This window comes from Chiloscyllium plagiosum, chromosome 7 (assembly GCF_004010195.1).
Source record: "Chiloscyllium plagiosum isolate BGI_BamShark_2017 chromosome 7, ASM401019v2, whole genome shotgun sequence".
Classification (NCBI taxonomy): domain Eukaryota; kingdom Metazoa; phylum Chordata; class Chondrichthyes; order Orectolobiformes; family Hemiscylliidae; genus Chiloscyllium; species Chiloscyllium plagiosum.
The window spans coordinates 99,699,097-99,712,091 of NC_057716.1; the positions used below are offsets into that span (position 1 = coordinate 99,699,097).

At 43.4% G+C, this 12,995-nt stretch overlaps 1 long non-coding RNA gene across 2 annotated transcripts in view; it reads right to left on the reverse strand.

The window, feature by feature from the left end:
• Positions 1-3,284: 3,284 nt before the first annotated feature.
• Positions 3,285-12,995, reverse strand: part of LOC122551794 — a 14,571-nt gene continuing 4,860 nt past the window's right edge. For both annotated transcript variants that reach the window (XR_006312203.1, XR_006312202.1), the window contains exon 3: positions 3,285-4,623. This is a non-coding gene — a long non-coding RNA (uncharacterized LOC122551794). The remainder of the gene's footprint in view (positions 4,624-12,995) is intronic.

The window sequence follows — 12,995 nt, forward strand, 5'->3', positions numbered from 1 at the left end:
AAGGGATGGAGTTCTTCTCCAAGCAACACCAAGAGATGGTGATGTCCTTTAGGGAAATAATTCTGGTCTTGTGACATGGTCTAGCTTAAATAAGACTCCATTCACACAGCAGAATCTTAGCTGTGATTAAGGAAGGGTAATAAATTAACATTTTGTTTTTAATTCTGTGGTCGAGGAACAATGGTCCAGGGATGTGGGTTCAAATCCCCACAGCTGATAGAATGTGACTTCAATTAAAGAGTCTGGACTTAAAATCTAGTCTATTGGTGATCATGTTATAACATCAATTCATATGACACAGGAGCCAAAGTAGGCCATTTAATGGGATCATGGTTGATCTGATGTTGCTCAACTCCACTTTCTTGCTTTTTCCTCATAAATTTTGATTCCTTTACTGATTTCTGGGACAGAACAGTCGCTCAATGGTCAGCACCACTGTCTCACAGAACCAAGGACCCGGGTTCAATTCCAGCCTCAGCCGACTGTCTGGTGTAGAGTTTGCACATTTTCCCCGTGTCTGCGTGGGTTTCATCTGGGTTTTCCTGTTTCTTCCCACAGTCTAAAGATGTGCAGATAGGTGGATTGGCCATGCTAAATTGCCCATAGTGTCCAGGGATGTGCAGGCTAGGTGGATTAGCCATTGGAAATATCGGGTTACAGGGGTAAGCTGGGGTGGGGGTGGGGGGGTGGGTCTGGGTGAAATGTTTTTCAGAGGGCCGGTGTGAACTCATTGATCCAAATGGCCTACTTCCACACTGTAGGGATTCTATGATTCAAGATCTGTCTATCTTAGCCTTGAAGACACTCCACCACCCTCTGAGAGAGAAAATTCTTCATCATGTCTGTCTTAAATATGCGACAACTTATTCTGATATTATGTCCTCTGGTCCTAAACTTTCCCATGAGGGGAAACACCTTTCCACATCTACCCTGTAAAGTCCTCTAAGAATTTTCGATGTTTCAGTAAGGCTACCACACAATTTGTGTAAATTCTGATGAGAACAGGCCCAACCTACTCAACCTCTCCTCATAAGACAGTCTCTCCAAACCTGATATCAGCTGAGTGAACCTTGTCTAGACTGCCTCCAATGTCAGCATATCTTTCCTTAGACCCAAAACTGTTCACAGCATTCCCACTGTGGCCTGACTTGTGCCATGGAATGTGGTTGAGTCTTAAATAGCCTTTCAAGCCACTGTAGGTGTACCTAACCCCTCAGACTGCAGTGGTTTGAGAAGGCACCTCATCACCGCCTTCTCAAAGGGCAGTTAGGGACGGGAACATAAATGTTGGCCTGGCTAGCAGCACCCACATTTTGAATAATTAATTGAAGAGAAACCATTTGACCACATCTCACTGCTGCGTCTGGGATCCTGGCTGTGTGTAAGAGATTAGCTGTTTTTTTCTCCCTGTATTACTGCACTGCAAACAGTAATTTATGGCCTGTAAAGTGACTTGGAATGTTTCTGGAAGACATGATAAGGAATTAAACATTTTTTTTCCCCTTCCGCTGTTTTATTCTCTCCAGCAGTCACAGTCACATCCTTATGGTACCATATGCTGTTAATGAGCTGCCTCTTAGAATAGTAAATGGCTGCTTACAGGGACTGAAACATGAGCCTTTTAGATGTGTCTTTAATGTGCAGATAGGAAAGAAAATAATGTTCAGAATTTAATGCTGGAGAAGTATTTTCTATTTTAAACAGAAATTACTTGGAGTCTAGAGTTTTTGTTTCTAAATGGTTTGCTTAACCTTTCATTCAATGTCAGAAATTGATAACCCCAAATCCACATTAGGCTGTTTGTACTGGATATAAATCAAAACCAGAAGTTCCTCGGAGCCACTCATGCTCTGCTCCAGTAACTAAGTGCAGTGCTCATTCACTGTGAGAGAATTCTCCTACTTTACACAGAACGTAGGCTTTGCTGGGTAGGCAAGAACTCACCACTAACTGGCCTGGGAAAGTGGTTGTGAGCTGCCCTTCTTTTACTGCCACAGTCCATTTGGTGCAGGGACACCCAGGTTCGATTCGGATGGGAGTTCCAGGATTTTGACCCAGTGACAGTTGAGAAAGAACAACATATTTCCAAGTCAGGTCTATGTGTGACTTGAAATGGACTTAATAGGTGATGGTGTATCCGCTGCTGTTGTCATTCTAGATGGTAAAGGTTTCACGTTTGGAATGTGTTGCTGAAAGAGCCTTGGTGAGTTGCTGCAGTGATTTTTTTTTAGAAGGTAGGCATTGTTGTTACAGTGTGTTGGTGGAAGAGGCAAGGGATTTTCATCATGGTGGATGGGGTGTCAATTAAGTAGACTGCTTTACCCTTAATGGTGATGTGTGTTTTGAATGTTATTGGAGCTGCACTCATCCAGGCAAGTGTCGCATCACACTCATGAGTTGTGCTTTGTAGATGGTGGATAGGCTTATGGAGCCATGAGGTGAGATATGACAGACAGAACTGCCTGCTCTTGTAGCCATATTTATGGCTTGTACAGTTCACTTTCTGACCAATGATAACCTATTTTGACCATAAATGCTGTTAGAAATTAGTAACGCTTAAATTTGTGAGTCCTGATGAAACTTCAACTCCCCTGCTCCTCTGATGCTGCTTGACCTGCTGTGCTTTTTCCAGCTCCACACTTTATCGACTCTGACTTTCCAGCATCTGCTGCCCTCACTATCTCCACGTAGTGCTATTCATATCAACATATTTCAGGACTTTCAAAAAGCAAGTGAATATCCTGTTTACTCTGAGAGCTGGATCATGTCAAGGACTCTCCACATGTAAATAAGGGTGATTTGGCAACAGGCTGCCGGCCTCTGTGGGGTTATTTAACACGGCACCTATCGAGAAAGGAATGCCAGCAATTTCAAGGCCAACGATCAATTCCGCCTCCTGCCAAATGTGCAGTTGGAGATGTGACTCTCAGATCAAGCTCATCAGCTACGCAAGGACCCACAGAACCCATGACTTTCTTAGGTGGACAATCATTCTTGTTTAGATCAGAGTGGTGCTGGAAAAGCACAGCAGGTCAGGCAGCATCCGAGGAGCAGGAAAATCGACGTTTCGGGCAAAAGCCCTTCATCAGGATTCCTGATGATTTTCCTGCTCCTCGGATGCTGCCTGACCTGCTGTGCTTTTCCAGCACCACTCTGACCTAAAGCCTTCACTTTTGCCTGATCATTCTTGTTCACAAGTGACTGACAATGGTGGCCTACATGTGGCTCAAGAGCCACAGCAATGTGGTTGTCTCTTAATTGCCCTCTGAAATGGCCTTAGCAAGCCATTCAGTTGAAAGGGCAGTTAGGGATGGGTAATAAATGCTGGCAACACCTACCTCACACAAATTAATTTTGAAAGATTTCCCTGGTAGAAACTCTCATTGGTCTTTTTAAGGGTAGTTTGCTAATGTGCATGTAGAGCATGGTTTCTTAAATGGCAGGATCTGAGGAGGAGAGAGCCTCAAATAAATGTTAGACCCTCACATTTTCATAATGCAAAGCTACAAATGTCTATTTCAGCACAGGCTCTGATCACCTTTTTTTACCATCTTTGCCAGCACACCGGATGCACACTGATCTACCCTAAACCATGTACATTGACTGATCTATTAGACACTTTGGTGCCCACTTCACTTCTATTAAATGATCATAGTGTCATCCAATTTGTAGTCCATGGACTAGTATGTGCCAACTGTTCTCAGTTATCTTCCCAGAAGTACTGTCATGTGACACTCATTTATTTGTTGCCTTACCCCGACCACACTCCTGCCATTGGACACCTGATATATCAACCTTACTGTGCTCTGCCTTCCTGTGCCATAATACAGGAGCAGAAGTAGGCTATTTGGCCCATCAAGTCTGCACTACCATTCAATAAGAATCCTCAACTCCATTCCCCCGCCTTTTCTCCATTATCCTGATTGAAATTCTGTTTACAGTGAACAGCCACCTGACAACCTAGTCAATAAGAATGACTTCACCCTCCCATCACCCTGCACCACTCTCCCCACCAAGTAACTCATAAATTAAAACATTCAAACAAAATTAAAGGATGTCTGAATATTGTTTTTTCAGAGGTGGGTGGAAGCAGTGTTCAGGACATTAACACTATAGGCTTATTTACATCAAATGGTTTGAACAGGCACCGCCTGTCAAGGATAATTAGTGATGGTCAATACATGCTTGTCTCCCACTAACGTCCACATCCCATGAAAAAAATTATGAAAAGAACTCCAGAGTAGTCCTGGAGTGTGGCAACCCCCCTGTGAAGTCCAGACCATCCAGCCTATCATATCTTTGACTCTTCAGTCATATCTTGTGATTTCTTTTTCCATGCATTTCTTTCGTGATTAAGTAAAGGAATATTTACTATGATCTGGCATGTCGCACTTGTCTTGAGAGAAGTTGTTCACCTCATCTCTCTCACTTGGTATTTTATGTACCTACTGAGCTCTCCTTTTAACCTTTTTCTCTTGAGACGGTTGAGCATGCTCTTGTTTAATCTTCCCTTGTCATTCATTTCCCTTCACAGTTGGAAGCAATCCCTGTTAACATTCTTGTTACAGCAACTGCAAGCGTATTTCCACGAATACAGGATGCCTTGCAGCATTTTAATGGGTGCTGTAGGGGGAAAAGTAGGCAAAATGAGTTTTAAAATTGACTTGAAAATCCTTTCAACCATATTTTTTGATATTATACCTCTTGCAAATATGGAATATGTTTCATTATTTTTTTTCTCCTACGGTAATAAAGATTAAGGAAGCAAGGCAGAGTTAAGCTACAGATCTGATATGATTTGACTGAATGGTTGAACAGGCTTGAGGGTTGAATGGCCTTTTCACATTATTATGTTTCTGAAATATTCTGAAGGATTTCTTCTCTTTAATCTTCTCAATTCCTTAACCTATCCCATTGCAGCTTTAAAAACCTCTTCCGGCTCTTCTTCAAATTGGCCAAACCTTCAGCCACCTTTCCTGACACCTCTTACCCAACTCTTGTCCAACCGGAAGACAGAGGAGACGCAGAGCCTGAATTTCCATTCTCAAATTGTGTAGCGTTAGATCAATTCTGCAAAAGCTGGGCCCTGGTGCCCTGGGACATGTAAGGAAAAGAATGAAGTTCTTCCCCTTATTCAGTTAGTTTTCAAACCCCAAACCCACACATTCCACATGCTCCACCCATGTCAGCTCATTCTTACCCAATGATCCCTACTCACAATTCTATTTATGTCCCTGTACACACCTCCATCATCCCTAAGCAAACTATGTGTTAACCCATAACTGTCTACTCATCCCCATGATCCTGTATAGTCCTTATGCCACTTTGGCATACATCCATATCAGGACTGCAGATGCTGGAAACCAGATTCTAGATTGGAGTGGTGCTGGAAAAGCATAGCAGTTCAGGCAGCATCCGAAGACCAGGAAAACTGACGTTTCGGGCAAAAGCCCTTCATCAGGGCCCGAAACGACGACTTTCCAGCACCACTGTAATCACACATCCATATCAGCCAATGCCGTTACAGCCTCGACACTAACTCACCCAATCTATAAATAGCAGATCTCAGGAGCTAAGTTGAGATGAAAAGAGTTATAATTCTAAATGTCTACTCATTTAACATCTCACAGAGATATCACTGCACCTATCTAAAAACATATTTTACCTCCCCAAAAGGATGTCCTACTGCTCCAAAAAAAACTGTGGTTAGATTGGACCTCCTGCAAATTGTAAAGCCTACAGGTCATGTTTTTATGTATTTTACAATCAAGGGTTGTTCAAAAACAGAATTGAACCTGCAATGTGGATGTGCAAATTGCAACATGCCCTCATTCTTTCTCTGCTGAAAATGGTGGTTACTGGTTTTACTGGTTGGACTTTTAGAATCAGTCCTTCAGAGCAATCTTAACAAAAATTCAGAATTCAGTCTCCCAAACACATTACTTCTTGCCAAATGCCACTAAAAACAGATTTAAAGTTAGAAAGCTTGCATTTATATAATGTCTTGCATGGGGCAATACAGAGCAAGAGGTCATAGGTTTATGGTAAGGGGTGGCAGATTTAAAACAGAGTTGAGGAGAAATTACTTTCTCTGAAAAGGTCATGAGTCTGTGGTATTCACTCCCTCAGAGTGCAGTGGATGCTGGGACATTGAGTAAATTTAAGGAGGTGATAGACAGATTTTTAATTAGAAATGGGTTAAGGGTTATGGGGAACGGACTGGAAAATGGAGTTGAGGCTGAGAGCTTTCAACCATGATTGTATTAACTCGGAGGGAACAGACTCGAATTACTTACTCCTGCTCCTAATGTCCTAATGAGCTCAAGATGTCTCCAAATATTTTATTTAAAATAATTAAGTACTTCTGAAGTGCAGCTGTAGCTGTAGTGTGTCAAATGCAGAAAATAGTTGAAGATAAATATCGGCCAGGACAACAGGGGCTTTTGTTTTAAATAAAGTCATGGGAACTTTTATGAGGGAGTAAATAGGGATTTGGGTTAACACCTTACCCAAAAGATCACACCTCTGGCAGTGCTACAGCTTTCAGTTCTTCACTGGAGTGTCAGCATCTTGCCCTCAAGTCCTTAAAGTTGGTAATAAACCCAGGAATTAATTAATTTCCAAATGAAGGGGTGTGACCACTGAGTAAAATGAATAGTAAAGAGAGTAGAGATAGGTAAAGTGACTCATGTGGAGATGGCACAGGGCTGATGGGCCTAATGGCACGACTCCACGACATTCTGAGATTCAATTTTCTGCTAGTTAAGGGATCTTGCTATCTCGATAGTGGCTCTTCTTTGAGATACTTTCCAGAAAGTTGATAAAGTATTTTTATAAATGAAAGTCTTTTATTTCAAATTCCGATCTTTGTTGATGCTCCTTTTGCAGCATTGAGGTTATCGGTCAAGTGTATTATACTGTTCATGCATGAATTAAAATTCAAATCCAGTGCAAACAATGTGTCATAAACTGAAGTCTTTTACATGTCAACTGCTGTTGTTTTATAACTTCTGCCAGAAACAGCTGTCATCAGTCGTTGTACACTGTACAGGCTAAATATTTGTAGCATTGCTAACAATGCTATCTAAACCTGGCATTCTGGTAGTGCTATACAAGGGCATCGCTATTTCGGAAATCCTTGATGAGATTGAATCTGCAAAATAAATGACTTACTGGTACATCTCTTTTGGAAAAAACAGCATGTCTGTATAATATTAATAATAGCATTTCTCAGAGAAATCTGCACTCGTGACTGTAATCCATAGGTCAAAACCTAAGACAGTAACTTCAATCTCCCCAGTACATACTGGATGTAGAGGATGGCAGGGGTTTGATTATGTTAATGCCATTGCAGGTCAGTTTGAAGTGGTTAGACTCTCTCTCCATCTCAGAGAAGGCCCCTTCTCTGGCATGAATGTCACATGCCACTTAGCAAGTTGTTTAGACCTTGCTGCATTCAGGCACGGACTCCTTCACTATCTGAGCAATTGTGAATGGTGCTGAAAGGTTTAATTGTCCACGAATGGTTCACTTTTGGAATATTTCCAGTTTTAGGACTAAGCTCTCTTTCCTGGATTCGCACAGAGGGCACCCAGTCCTGTGCCCACCCCTGCCTCTCTCGTGATCGTTGTACTGCCTCTAAATTGTCAGACGATGTGTCCACAGTCCAGTACTGGATAAGCAGAAATTTCCTCCAATTCCATATTTGTAAATCAAAGCCATTGCTTTCGGATGTGATTCTCTAGCCACCGCTGCTCCCTCCTCCTTGGCTATTGTCTGCGGCTCAACCAGGATGTACACAGGCTCGCTGTCCTATCATCCCATTCCAATCATCTTATCTGCTCTCCATCATCAAGACCCATCTCCATCAAATTGCCCATCCCTACCTCCCTCATGCACCCCTCTACCTTCTCCAGACATTTGGCTACTTCAATATTGTCCCAGCTAGTCTCTCATTTCCCACCTACCACAAATTTCAACTAAATTTCCAAGAAATGTTACCCACACTCTAATATAAGTGGAGGTGGTGACATCATGGTAACTGAACTGGTCATACAGAGCTGAAAAATGTGTTGCTGGAAAAGCACAGCAGGTCAGGCAGCATCAAAGGAGCAGGAGAATCGACGTTTTGGGCATAAACCCTTCTTCAGGTCATACTGGTCATACAGAGCCCCAAGCTAATACCCCAGCGACATTGGTTCAAATCTCACTATGACAGATGGAGAAATTTGAATTCAACAAAAGATCTGGAACTAAAACAAGAGGAAAGCTTGTCTAATGGTGACCATGTAACAATTGCCATTAAAAACTCATCTGGTTCACTAATCTGACATCGTAATCTAATCTGGCCTACCTGTGACTCCAGAAACATAGTAATGTGGTTGACTCTTCACTGCCCTCTGAAATGGATGAGCAAGCCACTCACCTCAAAGAGCAATTAAGGATGGGCAATAAATGTTGACCTTGCTAACAGTTATGTGAAAGAATAAGTAAATAAAACCTATTGTGAAAGGATATACAGATGGAATCTCTTTAGTCACCCAAAGAGAAGGGCTGACCTAATTGTGCCCTTTAAGGTTATGAAAAGTTCTGAAATAGCTGACAAAGAGAAAATGTTTCCACTTGTGGGGCAGTACCAAAGTAGAGATTAGATTATTTACAGTGTGGAAACAAGTCCACACCAAACCGCAACCCACCCATACCCCTTCACCTAACACTATGGGCAATTTAGCATGGCCAATTCACCTGACCTGCAAATCTTTGGACTGTGGGAGGAAACCCACGTGTACATGGGGAGAATGTGCAAACTCCACACAGTCAGTCGCCTGAGGCAGGAATTGAATCTGGGTCTCAGGCGCTGTGAAGCAGCAGTGCTAACCACTATGTCACCCACTATCTGTATCAGGCATAGCAACTGATAAACTGGTAGGAAATTCAGAAGAAACCTGTTTATTCAAAAGGTAGTCCTACCATAGAGAATGGTTGAAGAGAATGATAGAGACAAATTTATGGGGAGGATAAATAAGCTTATGAAAGAGAAGGGTGTAGTGATTCTGACGAGGTCAGCCAGCTGCACCTCATAGAATATCCCCTGATTGGGGGAAAAATAAACAAGAGTGTCAGGGGTTCTAAAAAAAGAACAGGAGTGTTCTGAGGACCTCCTCGTGGGTCTGCTCCTGGGCCTGGCTAAACTAGCCAAAAACAGGTCCAGGCAGCGGGCCGTGGAAGGGATCGTTAGGGCAGATTGCCTGCCCCTCTTCCGCAGTTACGTCAGAGTCCGGGTGTCTCTGGAGAAGGAGCACACAGTACCCACCAACACCCTTGAGCTGTTCAGGGAGAGGTGGGCACCACAGGGAGTGGAGTGTTTTATTTCCCCCTCCAACTCTATTTTGATTTAATCCCTGCCCTGCCCTTAACTTTCTTTTGATCACGCAGTATTGCCCTTTGTCGCGAATGGCCTTGCTTGTCACTGGCCACTCGGGTGTTTCCTTTCTTCCTGGTGGTGGAATATAAATAAAGATTTACACACTTGTTGTTCTTCACTGTGTCGTACACCTGCACACACATGACATGGCTGCTGAGGAAAAATAAGCACTACTATTGTAGGCGGTAGTGTGGGGGACAAAGAAAAAAGGTAAAAAAGACAAAAGAAAAACAAGAGTGTCAGACATCCTGTTCACTCTGAGAGCTGGCTCTGAGGGAGCTGAGTCAGTGTCAAGGATCCCCACGTGTAAATAAAGGGTGACTTGATGATGATATACTGGCCTATGTGTCTTTATTACAATGGTGATGAGAGAAAAACACACTCCTGAATAAATTTGCTCGCAGTAGTTGTCTTTGAATTGGTGTAAGCATTTCTGGCATCATGCTGTTATTCTGGAAACTTGAATAGTTTGATCCAGCCATTGAAGAATAGGCCCAGTATGTGGAAGGAATGTGTTATCTTTTCCGGGCAAATGACATTGGAGCAGATGAAGAGCAACAGTAATTCTGACAGCTTGCGGACCTGAAGCTTTTTCGATTATTAGGAGCCTACCTTTCCCTGAGGCTTCAAATACTAAAATCTTTCAAGAGTTGACAATTTAGTTAAGGAATATTATGACCTCAAAGCCTCCACTAATTCTGATATACTATTGGTTTTACAATTCAAGAACCAGGGTAATCGGATTTTTGATGAGGTTAATTCAACTGGCAGAGGCATGTGACTTCGGTTTCACTCTTAATGAGATGCTGAGAGACTGTTTGGTAGATGGGATTAATGATGTAATCATGGAAAAGCATCTAATAGCTGAAACTCAACTGGACTTCACACTGGCACTACAACTGGCTTTATCATTGGAAAATGCAGAAAGTGGAACATATGAGTTGCAGGGTAATCCGATGGAAGTGGATACCCTCACCAATCTGACTGAGCTTGGGGAACACCACATGAGTGAAGGCAATTGCATAATGTCACTCAGGACCCATCCTGAACAGAAGGTCTCTATAGGCCAGCCCACAGCCAAACTCCAAAACAAAGCCAAGCCTCAGCCAAACAGGATCTGACCGTGTAAGCCATTGTAGTTGCTGCTGGTATGCAGATTCAAGAGAGCAAAAGAATCCCACTAAGCCTAAATTGAGTAAGAGAACTTATAGGCTGGTATCCAAAAGAGTGCACACCCTGGAAAGTCCACCAATACCTTTACACACTTATATTTGTAATAATATCAGACCACAAACCCTTAAATAAAAACTGAAAGAACTGCGAATGCTGTCAATTAGAAACAAGAAAAGAAATTGTTGGAAAAGCTTAGAAGGTCCGGCAGCATCTGTGGAGAGAAATCTGAATTAACATTTCAGGTCGAGTGACCCTTACTCAGTTCTGAGGAAGGGTCACTTGACCTGACATGTTAACTTTAATTTTTCTCCAGCGATGCTGCCAGACCTGCTGAGCTTTTTCAGCAACTTCTGTTTCAAACACCTGCTGAGAAGGCAAGGCAGTGCCGCCCATAGCCTCAGACCGTGTTCAGCATTGTTCTCTAATACTGAGTGGAGACCAAGTAGCAAACGCAGATGTATTGAGCTGCCTCCCACTGGCATATACACCACTGATGGTAATGCCACTGGAAGAATCTGTAATGGTTTTAAATTTTCTGGACACTTCCAGTCACAAATGACAATATAAGACTTTGGACACAGAAAGATCCAGTTCGGGCAAAACTGAATCAGCTGGGGGAAACTAAAGGGCTGTCAGAATGGGTGGTGACGGTGGAGACCAAAGGGCCATCATAACCAGATCACAGTAGAGGACGGCATATTATTGTGGGGAGCAAGAGTGATTGCCCCGAGCAAAGGTCTCCACCAGATATTGGCTGACCTCCACCAGGGTGATCCCTGGGTTTCCAAAATGAAGATGCTGGTAAGTAGTTATGTTGGTGGCCAGACTGGATGCAGATATAGCCATGTTGGTGTGGCAGTGCCAAGAAAGACAAAACTTACAGCCAGTATCTTCCCCACGTTTGTGGGAATGGCTGGGTAAACTCTGGATTCGGTTTCATGTTGACTATGCTGATCCTTTTATGGGCTCAATGTTCTTAGTCATTATGGACGCCCACTCAAAGTGGCTGGATGGAAATAGAGTTCATTCATCAAACATGGGGACAACAATAGAAAAACTGCATGCATCGTTTGCAATATATGCACTCCCGGAAGTGTTGGCCGGGATAACAGGCCATCGTTTACCAGCAGGATATTTGAGTACTTCCTAAAGTTGAATGGTATTCGACTTATAAGGACAGCATCATACCATCCATCATTCAATACTCTGGCAGAAAGGGCAATCCAAACTTTGAAAACACACACAGTTTCACTAGATACCAAACTATCCCAGTTCCTATTTGATTATAGGACCATCCCTCAAGCAACTACAGGGATAGCTCCCGCAAAGTTGCTAATGGAGAGAAGACTCTGCACCAGGTTAAAATTGATCTTCACGGACCTAGGGCATGGCATCAGGAACGCCAATGCCAGACACAAGACTCCATAAAGTGAGAAAGACGGTTTACATTAGGGGATGAAGTTTGGTGCAGGAACCACGGGAATGGCCTACATGGGTAAGAGACATCTTCAATGCAACGTCGGTCCAGTGACATATAACATTCGGGTCGGTGTGACAGTCCTAAACATGCACGTGGAGCGTATGAAAGCTGCAAACTTGCAAATGCTGCAGGAGCAAAAGGTGCCCAGCTCCTTGAAAGCCTTTCCAATTGTTCCAGAACCCATGGGTTCTCCCATTCCATCAAGTATTGAGGAAACCTCGGAAGTTGAAATGGACATGGTGAATGTAGCCACATTGATGCCTTTGCTGCCTGAAGAAGAGAATGAATTTCTTTCAAGGTGCTCCAGGTGCAAGAGGTGAGCTACTCTGTGTTAGACACTGCTTGTATCTTAGGCAGAGTTGGAGGGTCCTGACCCAGTGCTATAATACCCCAGGAGGAGCTACAAAAAAAAAGAACTGGCCTATGTTGTCAGATTCAGAAGGGGAGGATTGTACTGATTGTAACGAGCTGAAAGTGTGTTGCTGGAAAAGCGCAGCAGGTCAGGCAGCATCCAAGGAGCAGGAGAATCGACGTTTTGGGCATGAGCCCTTCTTCAGGAATGAGGAAAGTGTGCCAAGCAGGCTAAGATAAAAGGTAGGGAGGAGGGACTTGGGGGAGGGGCGTTGGAAATGCAATAGGTGGAAGGAGGTTAAGGTGAGGGTGATAGGCCGGAGTGTGGGTCAGGGAGTAGATGTCAGGAAAAAGATTGCAGGTTAGGAAGGTGGTGCTGAGTTCGAGGGTTGAAGCTGAGACAAGGTGGGGGGAGGGGAAATGAGGAAACTGGAGAAATCTGAGTTCATCCCTTGAGGTTGGAGGGTTCCTAGGCGGAAGATGAGTCGCTCTTCCTCCAGCCGTTGTGTTGCTATGGTCTGGCGATGGAGGAGTCCAAGGACCTGCATGTCCTTGGTGGAGTGGGAG